The sequence below is a fragment of the Cibotium barometz genome, chromosome 59 (genome assembly GCF_041138505.1).
Source record: "Cibotium barometz isolate CiBa-2024 chromosome 59, ASM4113850v1, whole genome shotgun sequence".
Lineage (NCBI taxonomy): Eukaryota > Viridiplantae > Streptophyta > Polypodiopsida > Cyatheales > Cibotiaceae > Cibotium > Cibotium barometz.
Window position 1 is genome coordinate 17,300,594 of NC_141104.1, and position 27,557 is coordinate 17,328,150.

Below are 27,557 nucleotides of genomic sequence, written 5' to 3' on the forward strand. Positions count from 1 at the left end.
ATGGCCTCCTTGTGCTCATCTTCATGGTTGCCATCCTGCCCTGTAGCTCATCATTATTTTTTTGGAGGGCCATTGCATGCTCTTTGGTAGGGCCATGGCCGAGAGTCCTCCCTTGATTTGGCTGCTGTGGTGGCTAACACCATTGCCGGTTATAAGTTTTGCATGTCGATCAGCTCCTCCGAGACCTAGAGAGGCCTCTTAACACCATTGCCGGTTATAAGTTTTGCATGTCGATCAGCTCCTCCGAGACCTAGAGAGGCCTCTTACCTAGGGCAGTCAGCTTGGCGTTCTTCTCCTTGTATATCTGGCAAGCTCCTACTCTAGCTGCTCCATCTTTAGCAGGAGGTTGTCATGCACCATGGAAGGAGCCGATCCCTTCGGGGCCAGGCTTGAGTCGGAGCCATTGGGGCATGTAGCACAATTGGCTGATGGTGGTGGATGGGCGTTCGGCTTGATGCTCCAGATTGAGCATCCTCGTCATCATCTGAGTCAGTGTCATCCCTTAGTGCAGGGCTGCTTGTATTGGCCTATGAAGATTAGGCAGATCTGGTGCATGAGGTTCTCCCATTGACTAGTCAGGTCCTCGTGCAGGGTGTCAGAGAGCTCGGCTAGGATCTCCATGTTAATTTAATAAGTACTAGGAGGGGCTAGTGTGCGACTCTAGATGGGCTTCAAGAAAGCTGATCTGTGTTTTATCTTTGAGGACTTGGTCTTTGACTGAGTTCATAAATCCTGTGAAGAGGGCGGTGGCTCGGCTTTCTTCCTCTTTTTTTATAATGGTCACCTCCCTCTGTGCCTTTGCCACTTGCTCTCTCTTAGGTTGTTATTCTCTTGTTGAAGTCAATTTTTGATGGTTTCTTGGCAGAGGCGAAGTGTCTGGGTCTTAGCTTGGTGCGTACCAAATGGATCCTCTTCCTTGAAGCAATGGGCCAGGTACTCAACATATCTTTAGGCTATGGGGATGTTGATGGGATGGCATTAGGTGGAGGGACACCCCTCGGCTGGAGACCACCACCAACTATGAAGGGGCTATTGGGCATGTTGGAGGTCAGTCAGTTGGCTTTGTGGTTGGAATCTCAACCAGTACTCATTGCTTCTTTTCTTTGAACACTTGGGAGGCCAACACCAACTTGAATCGTAATATCATGGCCGTTGATCCGATTCTTCCTTTGTCAGAGGTTTGACTGATCGTCCACTCCGAGCTGGCCACCTCTATATGGTTTTGCATTATTTGTTGCTCCAATGGTGGTTTTGGAGTGCGCTTTGCACTTCGGCTGGCTGGGGTTGGTTTGGTTACGGCCTTACGCCAAATGGAAATAGGACCATTAGAGTAGATGGCCCATCTTGGTATGGGTGTCTCTCTTCATGAGTGAGGAGGCGGGTGGCCTTCTTTTACAGTTTCGTGAAGTAAAGGGTGGCCCAACTGATGTCCTCGCCCTTCTCAGCTTTTTGAATCTAGCCCATGGTCACTTGTTGAGATGCTGTGTTTTGTTTTACAGCCTACATCTCCAAAAACATTTGATAATAGCTGATATTTCTCGCACTTTTGTCATTCGCCAACCTGTGCTCTCCATTTACTCAGTACCCAAAGTATTAGACCATGTACTCCTGCTTTGCGAGACTATATTTGTAAGGCCATGGGACAAATTCAGCCTTTTCGCCACCAAGGCATATGTGAACTTCATCTCAATGCCCCCAGGTTGATGGTTGTGCTCCCCGCAGTTGCCTAACAAGCCTAACAAGCTTCTCTGCTACTTTGTAGGATACATTGGGATTGTGTGCCATGGCATGCTTAAAAATTGGGATTGTGTGCCATGGCATGTTTAAAAAATTGGCTAGCCTTGTGAGTCCTAGCCATGCCTACACATCTGATTCATCTATGGTGATGCTTGTGAAGGGCTCGAAGGTCACCATGGCTTCTACAGGAGAAGAAAGCATTGTGCTAAAAGAAAGTGCAGCAAGGGTTGTAAGAATAGCCGTGGTTTACGCAAGGCTTAGTGCAAGTGTAGGGTCGTTAGATGTGAAGGCTTGGTGCAAGAAGATGCTTTGCATGCAAAAAGGTAGAAGGCAGTGATGAGGAAGTAATGGCATTAAGAGAGAATCTAAAAATAGTTACTATGCCTTGTTCTATGCATGGTTGCCATGTTGTCCTTAAGTGATCATGATTAAAGGGTATTAAAAAATTTGACTTTTCAAGCAAATCTGCCATGATGGTCCCTTGAAGCGTGTCTGTATTAATTTGATTGATTTCTAGGTAGTGGATTACTGGCGCCGCCTTATAAATGAAAGGGTTAGGTGGCATCGACCCATTGTACAGTTGAAGGAGGTAGCCATGCACACCAACTTTTGGAAGCGCTCCCCTATGAGTAGGAAGGTTCCATCATATAACTTTTCCATAATCCAGAAGGGTCCACTCCACCTTAGCTTTAGTTTCCCTGGTGGATGCGAACCCATTCGTAATTGGAACAATAGAATTGGGTTTTTTTCTTTGGACAACCGAAACCAGGAATGGCGGTCCACCCACTTCTTTCTCCGCTTCTGGATCACTGTGGTGGTCTCACGAAGAAGCTGTTAATCTATCCTCATCTAGTTTGCAGGAGCTGATCTAGGTGGTGCTGTAGGGATTCCTTAGGAATTAGCTTTTCTTCTATGGTGGCGATCCAGAGGCTCGGCACCAGAAACTCCATTGGCACCACTGCTTTAGTGCCATATACGAACTTGAATGGAGTCATCCCTATGGAGATCTTATAGGCAGTGCGGAATGCCCATAGTGCTGAATGGAGTCATCCCTATGGAGATCTTATATAGGCAGTGTGGAATGCCCATAGTGCTAAATGGAGTCATCCCTATGGAGATCTTATAGGCAGTGCGGAATGCCCATAGTGCTCAATACAACTTCTCATCCCAATCTAAGCGATTCTCATTTACCAACTTCTTGAGAATGCACTGCTGCAGGATCTTGTTGGTGGACTCCGCCTGGCCATTGGCTTGTGGGTAATAGACCATGGAATTCTTATGGAGGATTACGTGCTAAGTGACTAGTTGTGTCGGATGACATCATTAACAAAATGTTTGCCCTGGTCACTTATCAGCTCTATCAAGTAGCTGAACCTATGAGATGATCCTCTATGATCATCTCATAGAGGAACTTTATGGTGGACTTGGCCGTATTATCCTTAAGGGATTTTTCTTCCACCCATTTGGTACTATATTAGTCTGTTGCCCACCATAATGTATTTGTTACCCCTCTAAGTTAGGCTGGTAGCTTGAATGGACCCACGAAGTCAAGGCCCCATTTCTAGAATGGTTCCAGTGGGAGGATTAGATTGTGAGACATCCTATCTCTATCAGTTTGGCTGACTGAGGTGCTGGCACACATCACACCGTTTGGCCCATTTGTAGGCATCTCCAGGTATAGTCAGCCACTAGATACCTTCTTGAAGGATCTTCCTTACTGTCACCTCCCCTGCAAAGTGACCGCTTGCTTGTGCTGATCCCTTTATGGGCTTCTCAAAGGACATCTTCCTATTTATGAGGTGGAATGCACCATCAAAGGATGTGATCAATGCCCCTCTTGTATAGCTATTCAGTTATTACTTCGAAATACCGACTTTGGACAGCTATTTGCTTTCTCTTATCACTTGCGAGAAAGGTTATCAGCCATCAAACCTGTGGCAAAAAATGCTAACATTTCTTCATACTAGGACTGAGGTATTGGCGTGACTTCCTGTGCAAAACAGAGGCAGTCTCATGAGGTATTAGCATGACTACCTCTACTACAAATAGCTCTGCATTGGATAAATCATCTGCCATGCCGATTGAGACTCTAGTCAAAATAGGTAGTCCACCACGACGACTGTGATGGTGGTTTGTTCCCGGGGGTGTGCACGATGATGCTGAACTCAAACTCTTGAAGGATCAACACTAAGCCATCATTCCTACCAAGCTCTGCTTATCAATAAGATAAAGCAAGGCCGAGTGATCCACATGGAATGTGAACTTGTTTCCAAGCAGGAAGTGGAAGAATTTGCTGATGACTGAGTAGATCATTCCGAGCACCTCCTTATGACTGGTGGAGTAGTTCCACTACGTATCTGATAATCTCTAGCTGGCGTAGTAGATAGGGTGGAACCACTTTTTTTTTTTTGGCTTCCTACATTAGGATACTTTTGATTGCCTCAACTGATGCATCCACATGGAATGGCAATTCCAAATTGGGTGCTTGGACTATAGGGGCTTCAGTTAGCATTAGCTTGAGGCACTTGAATGTAATGTCGCATTCCATACAGATTGGCATGCTTCAGCTGTTGTTGGTTTAGTGGCATCTTTACATGTGCTAATTGCTATTTTAGTGGCACTGCTATGTGTGCTAGGTACCAGAGAATTTGGTTATATCATCGGACTTATCCTAAGAATCTTCTCAGCTCCCTTACACTTGTCAAAACTAGAGCTTTTCGAATCACCTCTACCTTGGTCGGGTCCATTGCAATGCCTTCCTGAGATACTATGTGGCCAAGGAGCATACCGCTTTGGATGGCAAATGCACATTGTGTTGGTTTAGAATTCTCTACATTTTAACAAGCACAACTCTAGGTGCGATATGTGTTGGCATGATTTCCTGAAGACACTAAAGTCATCGATGAACACCTGCATGAAGCTTGTTAAATGCTTTACAAAAATTTCTTGAACCATTTGCTGAAATGTTGTTAGAGCATTCTTTAGCCCAAAGGTCATCACATTAGATGCAAAGGCAACCATTTGGTGATGAATGTCATCTTCTCCTGATCCTTTGGCACCATCTGGACTTGATTGTAGCCATTGAATCCATCCAAAAATGAATACATTTCATTTTTGGATGGATTCAATGGCTACAATCAGGTCCAGATGGTGCCAAATGCAATAGTTGGCCATGAATACATTTCATGACCAACTATTGCATCCAATAGGGAGTATGTGAATGGCAAAGGGAAGGGGTATGAGATGGTAGTAGCTTCTTGTAGTCCACAAAGACCCTGAGCTTTTGATTCTTCTTGGGGACAATCACGATCGGAGACAGCCAAGTCGATCAAATATATGAATCTAACATGTAGCAACTTCTCTAGCTCCTCCTTAACTCTCTTTGCATAGTTCAGATTCATCCGATATCTTGTTGTTGGACTAGAACTACGTCCTCCCTTAAATTGATTCGATATGCTGGTAGAATCGGGGGTCATTCTCTTTCATCTCAATGCAGCTCCATGCAATGCAGCATCCAATTTAGCACTGACTTGGACAAACTTTGGGTCTGCCTCTGTACCCAGATTCATTTTGATCAGCTCATCTTTCCTAAGCCATTTGGACTGCTTCAGGTCCCTTTTAAAGGCCTTCTCCATTGCAATAATTTGCTGGAGGCTTGCTACACTGTCATCATCGCCCAATTCTTTGTAAAACTCATGGGCCTCATCTAAAGACTCCCCTTGCTTTCGTAGATCCTGGTGACTCTCGCCAGCCTCATTTTGGTGATTATGGGCTAGGTGGTGCTTCTCCATGATACTGAACACATCAACCTCAAATAGGCTGATCAGATTAGCATTCATCTGGAGATATTCCCCTTCTTCATCCATATCCACTTCCTCCAAAATGTTTACTCCTTCAGCTACTTTCAGCCGAGATGGGTTCTCCACTTATGGTGACTTATGGTTCTTATCAATTGCTTGGCTTGGCCTTTCTAGCTCCTTCTTCCGCAGTGCTTCTTAGGCTTGCTGCTTCTCCACCCAATCAGACACCTCTGTTTGAACCTTGTGTTACCACATTTTTCTTCCCCTTCTTAGCTAAGGTCAGCTCTTTCCCTGCCTCTGGAGTCTTGGGTTGTATGGACTTGGTTACTCCTATGGTGGTTGATGATTCCACCACCTCTATGGTGGTCGACCTGATTTCTTCGTGCTCATTCAGAGCTAGGATTTCCATGGCATTCATTGCCGGTGGGCTTGAGGTTGAATCTTGGGTGCCTTCCACCTCTGCCCTATGCTTCCTCTCCTGATTTTGCAATCAGATTTTTGATGACCTATCGCATGGCAATAGAAGCATGTGAAAGTGGACCGCTGAGCACCTGGTACATCTTTGGAAGGGAAATTCCCATGTGGGTGGTATGGTGGCCTTATGTATGGATCTTGCGGAGCCATCTGTGGGCCAAGTTGAACTACTGCCAGCACTGAGTATTGTACCGCACAGGTTACTGAGGTGCTCTCCATTGTATCTACGCTATGTGTGGCTACCCTGTAAATGGCACACCAGAGCTCATTTAAGATGCATTCTTTGGATTCATGGTGGTCGTGATTCTGACACCTCGAGCACCAAGTGCACGATTGGACTTTTAGAGGGGACTTTACTCCTTCATTGGTCAATTGAGCCATGGGTGGTTACAGCCAGCTCCTTGGCTATTTTTCTTGCTTTGTTGCTTTTTGACCTTGTTTTGCAGTCTTCCTCCTCTCCATTCGACTCCTCACTTGAAGCTAAGTCATGAAAATCCTCCTCCACCTCCTCAGAGTCCGAAGTGGACTTTTTTTTAAACTTCCTCTTGCTTTTGATCTTGCCTTTGCTCTTTACAGACCCCACCAATACTTATTCCACCCTAAGATCTGATTCAACCAACTACTCCAGAGTTAGAGTTGCAAGATTGGCACCAGAAACTTCCCTTTTCAACTGCTTACTCAATCCCTTTATGAAGTAGGAATTGAGGGTTTCTTCCGCTAGCCAATTGGATGCATCCATAAGTTGGCTAAATGGCTGCATCCAGTTATCAGAGAAGCTGGCTAAATGGCTGCATCTAGTTATCAGAGAAGCTTCTGAAACTTGGTTGTATAGTCTTCAATCGTCAGGTTCTTTTGGTTCATCTGACATAGCTTATCAAAGCACATGCACAGATGTCTTATCTTCTTAGAATCTTTGAAGAAAGGCATCTGTGATTGCATCGTATGTTGGAAAATGAGCATAGTCATACTGATCAACCCATAGAGCTGCACCCTTTTGTGAAGTTGGTAAAAAAGTTTATTTCTTCTCAAGTTTTGATCAATTTCCCCTGGGACGTTCACCCACCAGGCATTTTCAAAGAGAAGAATGTGGGCATCGGCATCCTCCAAGGATTTATCAGAGAATTTTGGATACTTCACTGTGTGACAACTAGTTGGCACAAGGCATTTTCAAAGAGAAGAATGTGGGCATCGGCATCCACCAAGGATTTATTAGAGAATTTTGGATACTTCACTGTGTGACAACTAGTTGGCGCTGAAGCATGTTGTATTGTGTTGAAATTGGGGAGGGGGTGGTAGCTCGGTTGGTAGGGGCGGGGGTGTGGTATGTATAGTGGTGCTTGTGGCAGAGTTACCATTGCTTTGTCTTGTGATGATTCCAAGTTGGAGTCAGAAAACTGAAGTGCCTGAGCTTGTAGCTGCACCAAATAGTGTTGTTTACATACAGACATCAACGAGGGACTCAAACACAAAGGAAATCAAACAGCAAGTGAAACAAGCAGCAAGACGCATCGTGGTTGCCAAAGTATTATCGCGTGACCACTACCTATTGAGTGTTGCTGGTTATGTGCACAATATACACTAGCGTGACATAAAACATTGTATACAGAAAGATGAAAAGATAGAGCATAAATTTAATCACAAGAGACAAAACAATTACAAGGGATAGATCAACCCGTATGTACTACTAGATTGAAAACAAAAGACTGAAAAGACGGATATACAGAATGGTATACTTTGATCAACACAAGTGGCACAGCAAACCGGTGTACATATTTCCATTACAACTTTATACTGTTTAATGTGTAGTTATGAAAAGAGATGGAATCATGCTCTAAGCATGGTTGAGTTACATCCATGATGGCCTACTAATCTGTTACCGTTACCTGACTGAGCCATGATTGTGGTGTTGAATGCGCTCGGCTGGGCCATGACTGGCGTTTTGCGACTCACCTAGTTGTCTCGCCCTACATAGGCTAAGCCACATCCATTAGGTTAATACATGAGACTCATGCATGAGGCTAAGCGTAATAAGCCCTGAAACATAAATAAATACATGAGCCTCATGCCATATAAAAATCTTAAAAGCAAAAAAAAACATAAGATAGAAGAGAGATATCTCTTACCTTATGAGGCTTGTAAGTCTTGTAGAGTGAGACCCTAAAAAATCAAACTCACATGAAAAAAACGTGAATATACAACATTAAGAGGAGACATCTCTCTAATGGAAACCCTAATGGAGACGTCTCTCTAATGGAAACCCTAATGGAGAGCTTTTATGAAGAGAGTTCTTTATTAGAGCTTTCATGCATAGAATCTCTATGCATGAGATGTCTCTCTAATAGAAACCCTAATGGAGAGCTTTTATGAAGAGAGCTCTTTATTAGAGCTTTCATGCATAGAATCTCTATGCATGAGACTTTTCCATCAAAGCTCTCTATTAGAGCTTTCATGCATAGAATCTCTATGCATAGAGCTACTATGCAAAAAGACCTTCATGCATTGAAGATCTTTATAGACAAAACATACAAAAATCAAAGGCATACCAAAACCCTAAAAGCATAAGAGAAATGCATGAGTTCCTACCTTAAGGTGCTTGTGAGTTGAAGATGTAGAAGACACGGCTACAAAATCAAACCAAAATAAATCAAATTAGTAATTAACATTTTATCAATACTCAAATAAAAAACTTAATAGGTAGAGATTGGTTTGAGACATGGAGAAGCACCCCAAATCCACCAACCGATGGACACTCAATCTTCTTTCGACTTCCATATTGGTGTGAGTTGAAGACCAATCATCTCTTGGACCCCATGCACATCTCTAACAATGTGGCAACAAATACTTGGGACCATTTAACTGCTGGTAAAAGATATACCAAGGGTGTAAGGTATGACTTACAAAAGATTGGTCACCTTCAAAGTGCATGGCCAATTATAGATGAGAGTGGCAACATAATCATACCAAAGGCACCATGGAAAGGAGCAAAGTAAGGTGAAAAGCATGATAACCTCTTTTTGTACACCTAATGGGAGTAATGCATTCATTGAAGGGTGCCTTCACACACAAAGACCAAAAAGAAAGGAGAGGTACAATTATACACCCTCAAGACACATGATTGGCACAAGATATTACAAGTATTCAACTATTCTTTTATTCATTTTCTCATTATGGTATGTACTTTGTAGACTCATATACTAACTTTGTATTTTTTTCTATGCATAGTTTATTCTTCCAATAGCTATAGTTGGTTATAGAGATAAGAAGATGAGAGAGGCTATTTACAAAATGACATGATTGTGGAGCAATGAGGTGGATGACTAACTAATCCTGAATTTTCCATAAGGAAAAGGAAGGCAATGAAGAATGGATGAAGCGTTATGACAAAAGTTGGTTACATTCTACATTCTAAATATTCTATCATGAAGAAGTGAATTGGGATATACAAGGATGCAATCAATAGATGAAATGATGAGAGAAGTCATTTCCACCCAGCTTAGAGCCTCTCCCAATTTTGATCAATATAGGCTAGCTCCACAAGGCAATATCGAAGGCATTAAAAAATAGAGATACTCACAAGAGAAGAGCATGGGTATGCACGAGGATGTGACCCTCAAGTAAGTATATCCTTCATCTCTTTCTCATGCTTTTATTGTTATATACTTTATTTAATGCACTATACTAAATATCATGCTTTTGTTCAATGTTAATACAAATTATATAATACAATTTATCAGAGGGAAGGCACTTTTGCACGGAGCGTGTGGATCCTAAAAGAAACACATTTGATTGTGATGTCATGGAAACTTTTGAATAAGAAAGTCGATCTACTAGACATGATATCAATGTAATAGAGGAAAATCTTTATTATTGTGGAACTATTTAAGATCTTCTTGAGGTTGGGTTTAGAGCATTTAGTCTATTCATATTTAATGTCAAATGGTTCAAGGTGATATATAGAGGTGCTCAAGCAATCATGAAGAAACATCCAAATGGGTTTTTTCAAATTGATTCCACAAAGTTTTGGAATGATGTAAAAGATACTTTAGTACTTCCTCCAACACTTTCATAACAGGTTAGTATCCAAACCAATCACCAACCAGTAAATCATGATGTAGTACTTTGTGATTTTAGATTGTGTTTCATGAAGATTAAATTGATCCAAAGTGGTGGTATGTTATACACATTTCCCCTTATTCAAAACATATCTTTCAAGATCAAGATGTCAATGAGGCAAAATCTCTGGATGAGGTGGAAGTACTACCTCAAATCGACTCATTGGAAGAAGACGATAATCAAAATGAACAAAACAATCTAGAGGTGGCCTATCAAGAGCATGGCAAATATCATCCCAAAGAAGATGATTTGATCAGTCACCTATCGATCATGATAATGCTTATTGGATAATGATAGTGATATTGACATCGAACCCTGTCTTTTCATTGAGCTTTCATTATATGTATATGAAGGAACACAAATGGATCTATAACAAGATGGGATGGATCATGATCTCAAAATTGTTTATGTAATCATTTCGTTCAAAGAGTTTTTTTTCAAACTATCTTTTTTTTCAAACATGGCTTTAAGGGTTCCGAAGGTAGTTTTTTTAGAACCATCTTTCCTTTCTATATAAATATTATATGTATGACCTAAAACCAATCCCCATTCACTCTTTGTAATTTTTTTTAATAGTGTATTAGTAATAGAATTTCACTACAATGGTTGCTGCTCAACAAAGAGATATTTCACTACTATACTGTAAAAAATGCTATCTAGCTGTGATATTTTGTTGCTAAATTTGATATGCCAGGTAGTGAAATAATGTTGTTGGGTAGTGAAATGACACTATTGATGAGCAGTAAAAAAATCTGCAACATTCCCACTGCCTCAATGTTGCTATGCTCCTGACGTATTGTAGTGGCTGTTACACAACCTATCATCCCTTGATAGAATATCACCCATAATCGCACCAACCATGCAAGTGGCATAAGTGCAGATGCTATCACTCAGGTGGGTCATCAGTGTCCACAACACTAGTTGAGCTCAATATCTCAACACTAGTTGAGCTCAATATCTCAACACTCCCCCTTAAGCTCAATTCCACACAATATACTCCAAGTAAGCTCTTAAGCCTGTAAAACTTCTCTATACTACCAAGTGCCTTTGTGAAGATGTCAGTTAACCTGATCCATTGTGCTGACATATACCAAATCTACATCACCTGCTAGAACCTTCTCCTTGAAAAAGTGATAATGCTTCTCAATGTGCTTCATCCTAGCATGGTATACTAGATTACTAGCCAATTGCATACTACTTATGTTGTCACAATAAATGAGAATGGACCTATCCACAAGTTCATGCATATCACCAAGTAGCTTTTGAAACTAAGCTACCTCACAATCTAGTAGCAGCACCCCTGTATTCTACCTCTATACTTGAGAAAAGGCAATTGTGGGCTATTTCTTGCTACACCAACTCACAATAATACTCTCAAAAGAAAACATAAAGCCACTACTAGTAGATCTTCTGTCTGCGACACTACCAACCCAATCAGCATCTATGTATCCATATAGCCTCGTAAGGAAATGCCATAATTATGTGTGGACTTTATGTACGTGAGAATCTGTCTAGCCACATCCAAGTGTGGCTTTCTAAGGACCTGCATAAACTAACTCACAAGTCCAATAGAATAGTGATAACCTTAAGTTTTGGACTCAAAATGGCCATTTTTTGGTATTTCTAAAACCACTTCAACATTTAATTAGGCTATTTTTAGTATTTAAAAATAATTATTTTTGGAAAATAGACCGTTACCTGTTTTTGGGTTTCAATTGGTTTTCATACCTATTTTCAGGTGTGCCAGCCATTCTTATTAAATTTTGATGTATTATAAAAATTATTATTTTTTAGTTATAAAATTGATGGGAGCTATTGTTTTGTGTTGCTACACATTGGGAAACTCCAGAAATCCATGGGTATGTAGATGTGTGCATTAGTGTGAGGTTTGTTGTGATTAGGAGACAAAACAACCAGCTTTTGGGCTGGTCAGACATGCTTGATATGAAAAGGTGTCAATTTAGTGTGAAGGAGTCCTTATTTTTCAAATGAAATGGTGGTTTGGGAGCATGAAAAAAGTTGCCTAGTTCTTGGGAGCTTATAGAGAATAGGGTGGGAATTGGTGGTTTGGGAGCATGAAAAAAGTTGCCTAGTTCTTGGGAGCTTATAGAGAATAGGGTGGGAATTGGTGACGGATTTGGTATTATACACATTGCCTATTGCATTTCTACCTTCCTTCTTCATTTCCTATGAGTTTTCATCATCTTGTAAAAGGGTGGATTAGTGCAGTTATTAGGGACTGGCCAGACATGCGAGATATGGAAAGGTGTCAATTTAGTGTGAAGGAGCTCTTGTTTTCAAATGAAATGATATGGGTTGGTTGGACATGCTAGATATGAAAGGGTGTCAATTTAGTGTTAAGGAGCCCTTGTTTTTCAAATGAAATGGTGGTTTGGGAGTATCAAAAAAGTTGCCTACTTCTTGGGAGCTTGTAGAGTAAAGGGTGAGCAATACTTGAGCATTCGTGATGGATTTAGGCTATTAGTTATGTATTATACCTATTGCCTATTGCATTTCTACCTTCTTTCTTCATTTCCTATGAGTTTTCATCACCTTGCAGGGGTGGATTAGTGATTAGGGAATGTTATTAGTCAATCTTTGGAGTAATTAGTGTAGTGATTAGGGAATGTTATTAGTCAATCTTTGGAGTAATTAGTGGTCTTTTTGGAGCAAATTGCTAGAGTTGGAAGATAAGAAGTGCTTTGTTTAGAGTTCCTAGTGTGGTAGCAATCCAAACAATCGATCAAAATTATAGATTCTTTGAGATATTCTTCTTGTTTTGTGCTTAAATGAATTCATAATTAAGGAATATTTGGAGAAAATTGTTGGAGTTAGAAGATAAGAAGTGGTTTCTTTGGAGTTCCTAGTGTGGTAGCAATCCAAATCAAAATTATAGATTCTTTGAGATATTCTTCTTGTTTTGTGCTTAAATGAATTTATAATTAAGGAATATAATTTTTTAAATAATAAATCAATGAAACCATTAATGTTAGAGTTACCTTTCCTAGTGTGGTAGCAATCCAAACAACTACTCAAATTGATCAAAGTTAAAGATTCTTTGAGATATTCTTCTTGTTTTGTGCTTTAAAAATGAATTCATAATTAAGGAATATTAAGAATTTTAATAATAAATTAATAAAAGCCTTAATGTTAGAGGTGAAATAAAGTTTAATAAACATATTTAAAGCATTACATTATAATTATAGTGAGTTTAATGATTAATTTAATCTCTTTTACTAATTTTGCGAGTTTGGTAATTCACAAAGGAAGTGTTACTTTTATTAATGATATTTGAAAATTGATTTAAAAAAAATTTATAATAGATTTAGAAAAACTTAGTGAGTTTAATGATTAATTTAATCTCTTTTACTAATTTTGTGAGTTTGGTAATTCACAAAGGAAGTGTTACTTTTATTAATGATATTTGAAAATTGATTTAAAAAAGAGTTGTGATAGATTTAGAAAAACTTAACTTTACGTTTTAAAAATATGTGTTATTTTAAATAGTTTTTAATAAAATAATCAAACGATGAAATTTTAAGTAATGTGGTTTATTACAGATAAACTTAATGTTATTTTATTTGTGAAAAATGTTTGGATAATTATTAATGACTTTTACTAATTATAATTGGTAATTTACATGTTCTTAATTATCTATAAGTTACTTAAATAAATATTAATAATTACTAAATTAATTTTCTATTTACCAAAAAATAAGAGAAGGTTTATTTGATAAAATATTAAGTCTATGAGGTGTTGAACCATGGAATTGAAATTTTTGTTAGTAAGTAATGAATTTTCTTAATATTTTGGTTTAAATTTGGATAACTAATATCTTATTATGGTTAAGGAATTAGGGAATTATTTGAATGGAAGCTCATGTTTGTTTTCAATAAAATTTCTTTGTTTAAAAGGAATTTTATATTGGTTGGGTTTAATTTATATTTCTAGTGTTAAATTGGATTAATTAGCAATTTATTGGAGGATTAATAAGTAGAGTTTGAGAAGGAATTTGTGAGTACTTTATGAAGATAAAATGCTTATTTATATTTTTTCTCTGAGCTTGTAGAATCTGAGTATGAATGATTTTGATTAGGGAGTAGCTGCTTTGTTAAATGGTTTAAATGATGGATCTTTAGAGGGTTAATAAAAATCACTAATTAAAAGGAATTAGGTCATTTAAAAAATGATAAAGTTGATCTTTTGTTATAATCCTTGCGTAGCATAATAACCTAATACTTGGCTAGCTAAAAACCCCTGTTCAAAGAGCTATTTTATAATAGAGTATTCATGGGTAATTTTTGGTGCATCTGGTTGTTGTCCGCAAGTCTTAGGAACACTATAACAAGGGGTATTTTAGTATGGGTGATTATAATGAGGATTTTTTTGACCAACTATCTTCCACATCTCCTTTTACTGACCTATAATTAGAAATACTCGATTTGAGTTAAGAGAGTTGGTCAATAGAAGTGAGTGGATAAAATTTAGAAATGAATTTAGAGTATTTAGAGCATTAGGAATCCTTTGCAATAGAGCCTATCCAAGTTTATACTTTATTAGTTACATACTTCTAATTGGCAAAGAGAGTGATTCACAATGCCATACAAATATCTTATCATTATGATTGGGAGTGGGACGAGATTATTAGGACCGTATTACTCTTAGATTTTGAAGACAATAGGCCATGACCAGCTATATGCAATAATTACCAATTCTTATTTGTCAAGACCATAAGATCATAGTTAAAGAGTTATTGGGAAGAGGAGAGAGAAATCATGGATGGGTATGATATTTAGAAAGTAATTAGGATGTGGTGGATATACCCATTACGTGGAGTTATAGGGAGAATAGCATACTACTTGAATTATGTCGAGTTATAGGGAGAATAGCATACTTTAGAGAGTTTATAAAGATTTTTTCTAGTATAGTGAGACCCTTAGCAACAATTTCTAGTGAGTGTAGCCTCTACATCCCTACCAACCATAGAAGAAGTGATTAGATACTTAGATGAAGATATAGAGTAGAGTTGAGAGGAAAATTAGTTAGAGATTAGATGGCTGAGTGGTGAGAAGGTAGTAGAGAAGTTAGAAGAAAAGAGAGAGATGAGCAACAAAGACGGAGAGATGAGAAGCATAGCAAGTGTGTAGCAGAGTAGTTGGAAAGGTTGAATAAATTACTAGAGGAAGGATTTAGAAGAGATCCCTCAACCAGTGTAAACTTAAACAAATGACATATTACTGGGAGTACTCCTTTCAACATAAGCAAGAACGATCCACATTATTGGGATGGGATTGGGATAGAACCATTTCAAGTCCTGATAGTAATGATGTCAGCTACTCTCAACCCAACATAAGCCTAATCAAAGAGGAAGTAGAAAAAGTAGTGTGAAAAGAAAAGTAGTGTGAAAAGAAAAGTGAGGAAGGGGAAAGTAGTGATCCAAATCAAGCATCCAATGGTTTGAAAACTACGAGGATTTAGGCCTTCAAAGGATATTTTATATACCTAAAGGGAAAGAATTAATTTCTTTGAAGAAGAAAATTTTGGTTCAACTTTGAAATAATGGCTATTCCAGCACCTAGAGCTATAGTTCAGTTTAATGGACTTTACCTAGTTTGGGAGAATTTTGGGATGAAGATCTCGATGGTCATAAACAATGGTTTAATGTCACATGCTTGACTAATGAAATCATAGACAATGATCAAAAGTTACATATCTTCCCAGCTACTCTACAAAATGAGATTCCTAGTTGGTATGGGAATCTAGTTGCTGCATTAAAAGCAACTTATAATGATCTATCACAAGCTTTTCTCACTAAAGGTTTCCATGACTGCTTACCACATCAACTAGACTACTTGTCTCAAGGCATAAATGAGAGTATTGACCATTATATTAAACAAATGGAAATAATTATGAGCAAGATGGGAGCTAATGCACAAATGAAGTGATGTAAAAATGTTAAACAGGAGAAGTGAGATATTAGGAAGAAGTGCAATTAAGTCAACAATGACAAACGAGAGTTGCTACAAGATCCTAGGACTTCTCAGCCATTAACGGCTACACACGTAAAGACACAAGAGCCACAACCCCCATATGGAATGCCTAACGTGCCTAGCATGAGTGTGCAAGGATAAGCTACAATGGGTCCTAACCCATCTAGTTATGTTTCATATAATCCTCACCTATTAGTAGTGCAGTGTATACGGTTCAAACAAGCACTCCTAAAGTACCCTTGAGTGAGTCTAAGGTCACTAAAATGGTGGAAATTAACTCATTAGGAAAATTTAAGGAAGAAATTTTCAATGCAATATAGCCCGAAGAGAAGGATATATATGCGGCATTCTCAAATGCAGTTAATACTCAAAACCCACCTAGATTAAATATTTGGTGTGGAAAATATCATAGCTATGGTAATTTGGCTACAAAGTGTCCACCAAAAACTTCTCGAATTATTCCAAACCAATCCTTGACTCTCTTCTGTAACTACTATTTGAGAAAAAATCATACAGCAAACTAATGCTTTACTATGTGCAACCATTAGCAATGGTAAGTGCAAGGCTTGCAAACCAGCTACAATTTTATGAATAGGTCAAATGCAACTCATCAGATAGGACCTCCACCTCAACCTTTTATGTAGAGATGATTGTATGCACAAGGACAACCTCCATTACCTTGAACCTCATATCCTAACAATATTGGAAACATGCAAAGAGGATCCCCCTTTAGGAGAAATTTTAGAGGTTTTAGAAACAATCCTATGAGTGAAAATCATTTTAGGTTGCAAGGACCAATCATATGCTTCCATTGTCATCATCAAGATGGACATATAGCTACTTATTGTCCTAATGAGATGAAACATCAAGAGTACACTCCATTATACAAAAATTACTATGGAGAGAGTCTCCATGAACAAGATTGTCCTCAAAAGAGTAAGTCTTCGAGTGATGCTAAAGGTAAGCAAGTGGTAGAGCTAAAGGACCAAGTTCTTCAGCTAATCTTGTAGAGATAGAAGAAGAAGATCCAAACTAACCACTTGAACAAAAAAATGTTTCTAGGAGAGTGACTTTTGCAATGGAGCCTATGATTAGTGTAGTGACTCGTTCACATTACAAACAAGAAGAATTGCAAGGTGAGACACTTTAGGTGACTGAAGAAGTGACAACTATACCTAAGAGAGTAAGTGTGGGGGATAACGTTAGTCATAACATTGAGCTAATAGAGTTAGAATCTTAGGGGAAATCCTTGGATAATCCTATTCTACAAAATCCTCAAATCCAGAATGGGATAGCACCTTTTTTTGAGCGATTAGTGCACAAAGAAGAGAAGAAAGGAGATTTAAGAAGACCAATAAAGAATAGAATATTTGACTTATGGATGGAATTAGAGAATGTTTCAGTAACTATAAATTTAAGGAAATTATTAGAGATTTCTCAGAGTTGTAGGAGAGGCAACTCTACTAGAAATTGGTTAGAAGGAGAATATGAAAGGTTAGGGTGGCGGTTGAGAGACCTAATCCCAAAATATGCGAAGCAAAGGATGTGCATGTAGTTGATCTTTTCTTAGATCTAGGAGCACCTTTGATAGATGTAGATATTGGTAACCTAAGTGTTATTGGAGTTTAATTAGATGGTGGAGCAGCCATGCATATAATGATAGAACATACAATGGAGGAGCTAGGACTAAAAGGCCTAGAAGTAACCGATATTGTTTTATGAGTGGCTAATCAACGTAAAGTTAAACCATTAGGGGTGTTATGAAGTATAAAGGTAATAGTTATGGGGCTAGAGTATTATATTAGGCTTTTGGTGGTGCATTCTACTACAGACATTACTACTATTATAAAGATAATAGTGTTGCGGGGCTAGAGTATTATATTAGTTTTTTAGTAGTGCATCCTATATTAGTTTTTTCCTATCCTGTTGGGATGGCCATGGCTTCTTCAAGCTCGTTGTAATAAAAATTAGCATAAAGGGGTGATTACAATATGCCCATGTAAAGATCGACTCAAGCTAAGAGTGGTGCTTAGGGAATGGTTGAAAGAGTTTATTAAAGAGAGCACTATAGATTATGAAGTCGATGAGTCAAATGAAGATACGACAAGTGAAAGTGGAAATAAATTTTCGGAAGAGAATCAACTATGCTCTTGGTTGTTCAGGGATCGATACCGTGTTATGTCTCCTTCAAGGGAGAAGATTGAAGTAAATGTAGTACACCAGTATAATTATGCAAAATAGAATGGAATAGGTGAATATGAAGTGCATTGTTCTTCAAGAAATGATTCTGATAATGACATCACTAGATGTCGACATCTAACGGGATGGATTGTTGATTTCTTATCAATGGAGAGTGAGATTGGAAGTGAAAGGACAATAGCAATAGTAGAAGTTAGAAGGAATAGATTAGTAGAGAGATCTACCATTCAAAGGAAAAATTCAGTAGGAAGTGCGAAGAGAGTTAGGAGTCCACTTATCAATCGTGTCATCTCAAGTGGGAGTCATGACACGAGTCAAGTCCTTGGGGAGAAAAAGCACGTTATCCAAAGATGGATTTTATAAGAGGGGATATTATACAAAAATGTTTAGGAAACTTTATGATCAATTAGAACAAGAGAGGTTCTTAGCTCAAATAGCTATAAGGGAGTCACTTACTAAAATATCACAAATTAGAAATATTTAAAGGGAAGGATTTATTAGAAGCTCGATAAACTAAGGACTTAGTTAAGTGATTAAAGGAATGATTTTGTTACATAATGTCCACCCTTTAGTTGAATGGGGATGCCCGGACACTACTGTGCCATCCTAATAAATTGGTATCATGGGTGACCACATTAAATACTAGTTACCTAGTGTTATTAGTATAGCTTGAGACCATGGTTGATGAGTGTATGTTGTTGAGGTGTAACAATTAGTGCCATGCTTGACAACTGTATTGTGGTCAAAGTGAAACAAGTGGACTATGCTAGACAATTGCACACAATCGAAGCATAACAAGGGGTTTATGCAATTGATATGCCATGCTAATTAAAGTGTGACAAGTGGTGTGCCATGCTAATTGAAGTGTACCAAGTGGAAATACATGTCAATGTGCTAGATGATGCGTATAATGATACTCTCAGTGTATGCTATGTTTATGCCTATCAATGTTTCATATTGGGATTAATTTTAGAGAAGGCAATCAATTAAAACAAGTAATGTGTTTATGTTTGTGAGATAGGTGAAGAGTAGTGTGCATGTTGCACATGGAGGATCTTATCTATATCATCTTAGAATATTATTATTTTGTATTATTTATTGGCCACATGCCAAATGATTTTACAAATTATATATGCACTCTTGTACGTGGTGTTGATATCACTAGCACAGATGTTAGAAGAGTTTTGGTTATTTACACTTAATGTGTGAACAAGCTAGACTAGTGCTTGAGTTATTTTTATAAAAGTGCAAAGCAAGCCCTATTTTGTATGCACAACTATTAATAGATCCTTGGGATGTATTTTGAATACAATTATCAAAATACTCATGTTGTGGAAGTGGGAGATACATGCATGAGGGGGGATATTCCACTCAATAGTGTGTTGATGGTGATTTCTACTCTACCTCATGTTTTTATTTTATGCTCAATCTTTGCAATTTGGTTCAAGTCTATGGTTTATACCTTGATGAATTTGTGAGTTTGATTAATTTCTTCAAGAAGTACATAAGGTCCCATGACAATGTATTAGAGGTATGGGTACTTGGACTTGAAGAATAGGGAGAAGCTTATAAAATACAGAGGATAAAGAAAAAACAGCTTAAGAACTCTTGGACAAATCTTGGAAGGTTTATGGGAAATTTCTAAGCCATCGAAGCCCAAAACCACCCTTCTTCTTCTTCCCAAAACCATTTTCATGAATCTTATTCCTCATCATAATCCAAATGTATGGATGAAGTCAGCACATTGAGGAGATCAGGGGCCTATTCTCACAATTGCTAAGTAGCGTGTCTGCTCAAAATCCATAATAGAAGGTGGAGAGTTGCCCATAAATCAATTTAGAAAAAATCATTTCTTATTATCCGTAGCCCATTAATCTTTCGATTAAAGATTAACCACGATAAATCTAAAATATTTTAAAAGAATAATTTTAGTTTAATTTATTCTTCTTCTCGTTCTAATTCAAGTAGTGAAAAATGAGAAATTTGGAATGCAACAATTTTTCTTCTTCCCTCTCTCTCAGTTCGCCCCGTCAGCAGGTTCACTTACAGCCATGACGAAGGTTGTTTTTAAAGCTTAATATCTAAGCTTTATAAGCTTAAATAGCTTATTATTAGAAAATCTCATAAAAGCTTATAAGCTCTAAAACCCTCTTTAACCTACAAAAAAGAAAAGAAAGAGAGGGAGCCTTACAAATGCAAAAATTCAGCAACAAGCAGATAATGGTGTTTCTTCTTTGACATTTTTCAACTCTTTTGAAGACTTCTTCAGCATGAGCTATTTTGACATCAAGCAGTTCTTATGCTAGTTATCTTCTACAACAGATGCATTTCTTGGGCAATATTCTTGAGTTTTTAAAGACTTTCGGAACCATAGATTTTTGTTGATTATTCAGCCTCAACAAAATTCTTTCTTCTAATTATCTTTCGACGTACAAGCTTTACTTCAAATATTTTGCCAACTCCTCAAATTCAAGCACATTGGCCACACCTTATTACTCGGCCGCGCATGAGATGAGCTAAGTATTATTATTTCATCAAATTTTCTTTTCTACATTGAAAGTTTACAACCTTTATTTTTCCACATCTTTCATCATCATGAATCCTCTACCCCCTACCATTCAAAAGCAACTTGAGTCACTCCAAAATTAGATAAGTTTGTTACTTTTGTAATTTTTAAATTACCATCTTACAAATTATTTTTCAATAAAAAAGAGTACTAAAATTTGATGAAGAAGAAGACTTCTAATACGACAAGTACTCCAACGCTTGAGATAACATGTTCATTTCATTTCATTATTTTTTAAATTAATTTTATGTAAGACTTTTTATGAATTTCAAGGAGAGTTTTTATGCATCAAAAGTAGAACTTCTTGGAGGAACTGGCCCTTCCATCTTGAACTATACTTTATGAAGTTTTCACTATGTATTAGGCTTGTGGTATGGGACACAAGATTAATCATGTGTGAAGGATTCGATGGATGCCTACTTTTCAATTTATTTGGGATAATTTTTGGTGGTATGGGACACTAGAATTTATTGCACATAGAAGTCCTTATTGTCTATCTGTTATAATTAGAGAAGATACTAGAACTTGTATATTATAAGACATTGATCTCCTTTTCTTGTAATAAGAAAACATGTAACTTTGGCTAGTTGCTTATTCAAGCAGAAGGGATGCTATATAATGTCCACCCTTTAGTTGAATGGGGATGCTTGGACACTAGTGTCACGTCCAAGTAAATTGGTATCATGTTACCTAGTGTTATTGGTATAGCTTGAGACCACGCTTGATGGGTGTATGTTGTTGAGGTGTAAGAAGTAGTGTCATGCTTGATGATTGTATTATGGTCAAAGTGAAACAAGTGGATTATGCTAGACAATTGCACATGGGGTCAAAGCTTAACAAGTGTTTTTTGCAAAGTATATGTTGAAAGCTTAGCTTTAAGCTTTGGGAAGGATTAAGAAGGTGATTAGCACAAGATAATGCTGAAAAATTACACACAAATAAGCTATGGTGCTTTCTTGATCTTGTTCTCTCACTTCATCACTAAAATGAGGCATGGTTGCACAAGATAGAGAAGAAAATGCAAGAAGCAAGAAAGTGGAAGATAGAGAAAAAAGAAAGCCACAACCTCTTTTCATGAGAAAGGAGTCGTGCACTTATCTAACCTCCTAAACCACCTTTTCTTGATATTTTATTAAATTAAAAAGAGTAAAACTTTTACTTCTCCTAAGGTTTCAATTTGAGGCTGCATTTTTTAGTTGACTTAGGTTCTCATTCTACCAAAGAAACGAATAAATTTGAATGTGTATAGACCTTTACAAATTTGCAATAAGCCAACTAAATAAGCCATTATGATACACATTTTACAAAAGATATAGCAAAGAAAGTACAAAGGCTAAGAAGTGCCTTCATTCAAAGCATAAATATTAAATTTGTCAATAAAGAACACTTTGAAATCGCTAATTTTGGTGCCAAAATTGGAGACTATCATTCCTTCCTCAGCTTAGCTTGTGAGCATCCCCGAAAATAAAAATGTTGAAGTAGATCTTCCATTGTGAACACCAAAGAAACTCCCACACTTCTCACACTCTTCATCTCTCCCAAAACTCTCTATCTCTTCACAAACTATAAACTCCATAGTTTGGCTACTCTCACTCCCATAAGATTTGCATATAAATAGTACCACCAATAATTTTCTCTTTAAAAAACTCACACTAATATAAACCGATTCCATCTCTAATTCACTCTCTTTCAATCTTACTTATCTCTTTGCACACTATTGGTCTTTATCTCCATATAGGAATGCTACGAAGATGAGCACTAAAGTCTACCTCACTTAGAAGCTAGCACTAATCCACTCTACATGTAGACACTGTTTAAGGCTATGTCTACAGTTATGACCTTAGTCTCGACACACAATATCTCATGTAAAACCTATCCAAGACTACATATTCTAACTCTATAAATAGAATTTCTCATAAGCATTAGCACTCCAGCACTGAATATTTAGTTAGAAAAACTCCTCTTTGCCTACCACATTGCTTTTTAGTTCATACAAGATCCCACCCTATGAAGACCAAGGCATTAGCTCTAGGCCTCAACATTTTCGCCAAGGGTGTTCCTAGAAACCTACCAAGAATCTCAAATGGCGATGGTTATCTTCTTGTGTTTTTGTTTTTTAAACAAGTTTTATTTTGTTTCAAATCTCCATCTCTTAGTTTCTGCCTTCCATTTTTAAAAATCTTGCTAGCTTACATTCTAACTCACCATTTATCCATATAGCTAGAACAATAGTCTCAAATGGCTCACTAGAAATAAGGTATGTGTATCTTAGCATACTCCATCAACACGACTCAAATAGAATCTAAGCATAAAGAAAACTAACACTAGCCTCTAAGGAAAGTTTATAGCTTCAAAGATGATCTAATTGGTAATTCCATATGGGGCATAAGACTAAACAAACTCTCTCTCATTCTATCATATTCACTCTTTCACTCTTGAATATTTTAATTAACACAAGTTTACTCAGTCTCCATAACTCTAATATATTTTCATTTGGTAAAAGGAATTAACAAAACAATGTAAGTTTTGAATACACCTGATTAATATATTTTCATTTTCATTTGGTAAAAGGAATTAACAAAACAATGCAAGTTTTGAATACACCTGATTAATAAGTTAGCAACAAATGAGCTCCCATTCTGCATTGCTTTCTCGCACTCTTTCTCTCCTCGTAGATTCTCTTCATTCATATTCACTCTTGCTCATTCTACATGTCTACCACATGAAACAAACAACACTACCTCTATGCAACATTGTCCTAATCTACATTTTTGTAAAAAACAAAGAAAAATCAATAATTGAATAAGTCTAACTACTAACAAACCAAAATAACACAAAATAACTAATACCTAAACCTTACCAAACCTAAATCATCTCGCTAACTCCACCTCTAAAACTATAAACATAGAGCTCCATGAAGCAATATCATCTTCTTGCCAAATTCTTTGGCTCCTTATCCATCACAAATATTTCTGTTAAATCTAAAGCATCAACTTTATCATGAGTCCACACAAAGAAAGAATATAGCTCATCTCTCCACTGAATAGGTTCACTAGCATGGCTAAACTATGAAAGGGCAAGGAGACCAGAGAGGTAAGCTAGATAAAACTGGCAATGGAGATGAACCTCTACAACCTCTAAATTGGTCTCGATAATCCATCACTCTACTCCAATATAAACAAACACTTGGCAACATGGTCTCATGAAAACTAGGGGCTATATCATAAGATCCCGCCACCCGGTTGTTGAGACTCGGGACTAGGTAGCCTCTGTTTGGTATGCCTCTCTATCCTGGTAGAAGACACTATATATGTCATATCATTGTGGGGTCACTCCTACTATGGCCTTGACAAGGCATGAACTGTATTATCTAAAATAAGTCCTACATTGCTAACATAAAAATGACATCGGTCAAAAATTATAGAAAAAATAAATTAACACAAAAGGAACACCACAACATCTCTCACCCCTGGATACAAAATAATATCAGGAATGGGTTGGAAATCAAGGGATTGAAAATAGCCCTGATGAAAATTGTATTATCCTCATCTAAATAGAGTGCACTCATGTCGATCCATGTAAAGTCCATTGTAAATATCTATCCATATCATTTCAAGAAACAAAAACTAAATAATTTAAGATCCATCATTCCTTATACAAAACAACCGATAACTTTAAATACCCTAACTACTTCCAACTCAACCTTAGGCTACATAATGTTTCAATCTTAGCCCATTAACCCTAAATTGTTCATTTTCCTTTTGTAAATCATGTATATTCAAGGAACCATTATCAAATACTTCTAAAACTCTAAAAGGTCATAACCATCTAATTTTTAGATTACCTAGAAACTTATAGTATCTACTATCATAAACTAGTCTTAAATCTCCTTCTTTAAATGCATGCACTTTTATATGGTTATCATGCCATGCTTTTTGACGCTTCAGCATAGCCTCCAAAATTTGGAGAGCCATTAGTTTTTCCTTGTCCAATTTTACCAATTTCAATAGGTGATAGTCCAAGGACTCTTAGTCCACCTAACTACATCGCTAATGCCACCCTCAAAGTTGGGTTTCATGCTTAATAGGGAATATCACGTTGGTTTTGTATGTTAACTCTTAGTCAACCTAACTACATCGCGAATGCCACCCTCAAAGTTGGGTTTCATGCTTAATAGGGAATATCACATTGGTTGTGTATGTTAAATTAAAAGGTGTATTTTTCATGTGGTTAACTTATAAGCTATATAATAAGCCCATAATGTCTTATACAGTTACTTGTCCCAATCTCGTCTATTCTCCACAACTGTTTTTGTTAATATCCCACATAAAATCCTATTGGTCATGACTCACCTCAACTTTACCATTTTCTCTTGGATAATATAGCATAGAATTTCTATGTTTAATTTTGTAAAGCTGTGTTAACTCCTTATTTGTATCATTCAAAAAATGCAAACCTCCATCACTTACAAGCTCCATTGGACAACCAAAATGAGTAATTGTATTCTCATAAAGAAACTTTACCACATTAACTACTCTATCTGTCTTTAGAGGTCTTGCCTCGACCCACTTTGTCACATAGTCAGTACAAACTAATATATATCTATTTAAGAAAATTGAGAAGAAGGATAAATAGGGCCCACAAAATCAACACCCCACTTATCAAAAGGACTCATAGCTAAGATTGGTGTTAATGGAGTAGCAAATTATTTTATTGGTCAACCAACTTGTTAACATTTACCATATTTTGGATAATAATGATAGCTATCCTTATACAAGGATGGTAACCAATACCTTGCAAGAAGTACCTTCTGTGTTATCTCACTCGCAAAATGTTCTCCACATGGTTCATCATGTAAAGCTTTTAAAATAATGAAAAATTTTTCTTCTCATGCACCAGCAGCAAGATACCCTCCCTCGTAAAATACTTACATAGATAACACTAAATAAACTATACAAACGAGATTGCAACAAAACCTTTTTATTTTCTCTCTTATTAGCTTCCATACTGTACTCAAGAAATTCTAGCAATATCTACATACCATGGCACTTGTGTTTCCACTACAAACAATGTAGCATCTAGTAAATTATCATCTACTCCTATCTTCTGATATGAGCTTAATAACTTAGACAAATGATTTTCCAAGACGTGATTTCTCTGCTTTAGTCAACACTTGGAAATCAAACTCTTGGAGCAAGAGAATCCATTTAATTACTCGTCCATAAAGTTCTAAATTGATTGCAAGATTACATTAATTATATCTATGAAATAAGCATCATAGAGGCTAATTTTATGCTTCTAAACCTCTCTTTCTATTCAACTCCCATGCTTTGATTTAGATAGATTAGTCCTAGACACCAATGCATTGATTGTGGGATCCCCATCTTGAACAAACAAATGGCTCTTTATTTTGAGAAGAAAACAAAAAACAAAGAATCTGAAAGATCCCTGCCCCCTTCGCACAACGAATTCTGGGGTGCTATCTCTTTTCCGTCTCAAACCTTTTATGGGGTATACTATCTCAAGGGTTTTGCTCATTTTCTTCTTGGGATCTCTTGCATAGGATGACATAGACTCTCACTCGGGGCCTCGCCCATGGATATCCAGACAAGAGACTAATCCCTCGGTTCTTCCAAAACTGAACCCGGAAAAACTTCCCTTGCCCAGTAGACATAGGCGATTCCTCCACAATAATTTATTCTAACGTAGTCAAGGTCTTCACTAGACAAACTGATCCGACCAAAACCGTAAGTCTCATGGTCAGATCAAGGAAGAGACTTGCACTTGGATCATAGAGATCAACGCTTTTTTCCTCGTCAAGAGGCACAGTCATTGATTCTTTTCCATAGAAGGACTATCCGAGATTTACTTCATCTATCGTAACATAACAGAATTGAGTCTCATTATAGGGATCCATCAGTCCAGCCTAACCCCATCCAATCCCATGGGTTAGCCAATCGCCCAACCACTGTAGTGATAGGATCCATTTAGGAATTTGGTTATGTTTTTCCCCAGGTACCAGAGGAAAAGAGTTCCTTGCCCCCTCGAATTCTGGGGTGCTATCTCTTTTCCGTCTGAAACCTTTTATGAGGTATACTATCTCAAGGGTTTTGCTTATTTTCTTCTTGGGCTTCTCTTGCGTAGGACGACATAGCCTCTCACTCGGGGCCTCGCCCATGGATATCCAGACAAGAGACTAATCCCTCGGTTCTTCCAAATCCGAACCCAGAAAAACTTCCCTTGCCGAGTAGACATAGGCGATTCCTCCAGAATAATTTATTCTAACGTAGTCAAGGTCTTCACTAAACAAATTGATCCGATCGAAACCGTAAGTCTCATGGTCAGATCAAGGAAGAGACTTGCACTTGAATCATAGAGATCAACGCTTTTTTCCTCGTCAAGAGGCACAGTCATTGATTCTTTTCCATAGAAGGACTATCCGGGATTTACTTCATCTATGATAACATAACAGAATTGAGTCTCATTATAGGGATCCATCAGTCCAGCCTAACCCCATCCAATCCCATGGGTTAGCCAATCGCCCAACCACTGTAGTGATAGGATCCATTTAGGAATTTGGTTATGTTTTTCCCCAGGTACCAGGGGAAAAGAGTTCCCAGGCTCCCCTAGCCGACGCTTCAGGCAAACTTCAAGATAGTCACACCACTTACACACCCA